This window comes from Mastomys coucha, unplaced genomic scaffold (genome assembly GCF_008632895.1).
Source record: "Mastomys coucha isolate ucsf_1 unplaced genomic scaffold, UCSF_Mcou_1 pScaffold14, whole genome shotgun sequence".
NCBI lineage: Eukaryota > Metazoa > Chordata > Mammalia > Rodentia > Muridae > Mastomys > Mastomys coucha.
In genome coordinates this window covers 34,204,521-34,207,230 of record NW_022196896.1, presented here as the reverse complement: position 1 = coordinate 34,207,230, position 2,710 = coordinate 34,204,521, and positions in this window count along the sequence as shown.

Here is a 2,710-nt window from a genome sequence, read left to right as displayed (position 1 = left end):
AGAAGAAGAAGAAGAAGAAGAAGAAGAAGAAGAAGAAGAAGAAGAAGAAAGAAGAAGAAGAAGAAGAAAAGAAGAAGAAGAAGAAGAAGAAGAAGAAAAGAAGGGTGAGGAGAGGTGCTTACCAAGATGTGAGCCTGTTGCTCTCCAGTTCAAACTTGTTTTTCATGGAGAGGCATCACCTGGGTCCTGATAAGAGTTAAGATCCAGGCCTCTTTGACAAAGGTACTAACAGTACAAAATGAACATCAAGTACTCAAAGCAGCCATTTATTCTGCTCCTAGAGACACTGAGATTCGTTTCCCGGCTTCCTGGGCTTATATTCCACCAACAAACTTGCTGAACGCTTATCGAGAGCCAAGCGCTGGCTCAGGTAGAAAGGCTACCAAGGCACTATCTACAGATACAGTTTCTTGAGGATGCAGGTGGATAGGCATCCTGTCATCGGAATGGAGTTCTGTCCCGGAAGGAAACTTACTGAGGCTTCCCTTTGTCAGCTTGGGCCAGCAGCATCTTCTGCACCTTTGGCCAACTGGATTTTTTAGTAGGTATATAATGAGAAAATGTTTGGATCTGGTGGAGGAGAGCGCAGCTGCCAGACTTCTGTCTTATGGGACTAGCATGGCCATGCCTGCGACCTTCCTGCAGCCTCTTCACTGGCTCAGCTTGAAGATTCTCTCAGACATGGGAAGAAGGGGGCACCTCTATATGGCAGGCTGGTGCATGTCACTCCTCTCAAAGGTGGCTTTATCTGAAGCACGTAGGCTTTTAGGATAAACCGGGGTCTCCATTTCCCGGCTTTGTTAGTGTGTGCTAGCATCTGTCAGAGACACTTGTTTATGTGTGGCTTAGAAGTCGCCAGCCACTGGGGAGGGCAGTCTGCCTGCCTGGGGACGTGTTTAGAGGTGGACTTCAGAATGTTGGTTCTTCCTTTTGACATTTTATTTATTTATTTACTTACTTATTTACTTACTTATTTACTTATTTATTTATTTTGGGGTACTTGGGAGCACATTGTTTTAAAACAAAGTTAAAATAGTGCCAATTAAAGTGCCTAAGAGATACTAATCCCCTTAACCCCCTGCTCCATTTACCAAGTAACCCATCCCTCTTGGAATGAACTTGTAAACTTTTTCTACACAGGACTGAGAGGTCTTCACCGCAGGCCAGCTTCTGTTTCCAGAGAATAATGGGCTGTCAGTGCAGGGTGAGCTGGGTTCTTTTGCATGCAGAATAGAACATGCTTCCTTCTCTTTCTGTACTGGTAAAATGGACACAGCTTAGAAAATTGTCATTTCAATTTTTGTAAAATCTATAGACTTGGGGCTGGGGAGGTGGCATAGTCCATAAGATCAGTAAGATCACTCTCCAAGTCTGATGTCCCAAATTCAATCCTTAGAGCCCACATAGTGACATGAGAGAAACCATTCATTAAAGTTGTCTTCTAACACCCACATACATGTGCTGTGGCATGTTTGTGCCCCACCTAAAAGTAAATAACTATAAAATTTTAAATGTTTTATTTTATACAAAGTACTAAATATATGAGATTTAACATGCTATATTCCATCTTAATGAACACTTTATTTTTGTTTTTTATTTTCTACTTACTCACTTTATACATCCTGCTCACTGCCCCCCTCTGGGTCGCCTCCTCCCACAATTCTTTCTGCCTCCCTCTCCCCTTCTCCTCTGAGCAGGAGGACTATCCCTTGGGTACCTTCCCACTCTGGCACATTAATTCTCTGTGAGGCAAGGGGCCTCCCACTGAGGCCAGACAAGTAAGCCCAGCTAGAAGAAAGTATCCCATGGACAGGCAACAGCTTTTAAGATAGTCCCTGCTGCAGTTGGTCCGGACCCACATGAAGACAAGCTGCATACCTGCTACATATGTGCAGGGATGTCTAGGGCCAGCCCGTGTGTGTCTTAGTGAAAAGTATAACTCATAAACTGCCATTCTCTTTCTTTCACATGGTAGTTCTTTGTTTCTTAACTTAAAATCCGATCAACTTATTTTCAGAACTTTAAATTCACTTCTTTAAAATATTATATATTCAATTTTTGTGTATGGATGTTTCGTCTGCGTGTATGTCTGTGCACCATGCCCTTGCTGTCCTTTCAGGCCCTGGGCTGGAGTTACAAATGGTTGTGAGCCACCATGTGGGTGATAGAATTGAACCCGAGTCTTCTGGAAGCACAGGCAGTGCTCTTAACAATGGAGACCATCCTTTAATTTATGTCTTTTGTTTGTCAGGTCCCAGCTAAACTATGGTGTGTTTTGTTAGTAGAGATTGTATGCAAGATTACATATTAAGTAGATATGTTTAGAGGGTGCAGTGGCTGACAGCAGGGGAGGAGCCAGGTCCACTGCTGGGTGGAGGGGCAAGGCGAGTGCCCTTATCTTACCTACCAGGGCCCCGGGTGGGACTGACCTGCCAGTAATTTATTTGTATTAGTGTTAAAAAATAAAATTGTGTTTCTGGGTGTAAATCTGCAACCCTGGCCTCCAGAGGGATGGCAGGTGGGTCTCAGTCTCAGTTCATGCAGGGCTCTACCTCTCACTAGTCTCTGTCTTTAAAAAAAAAAAAAAAGAATAAAGAAAGAAAGATGAAACTATTTAACTGGCTTTTTAAATGGTCTAAAAGAAAAATTCAAACATTAATTTGGGTAACTTTACTGTTTACAATGTTTATCATCTTTCTTTTGCTTCCCC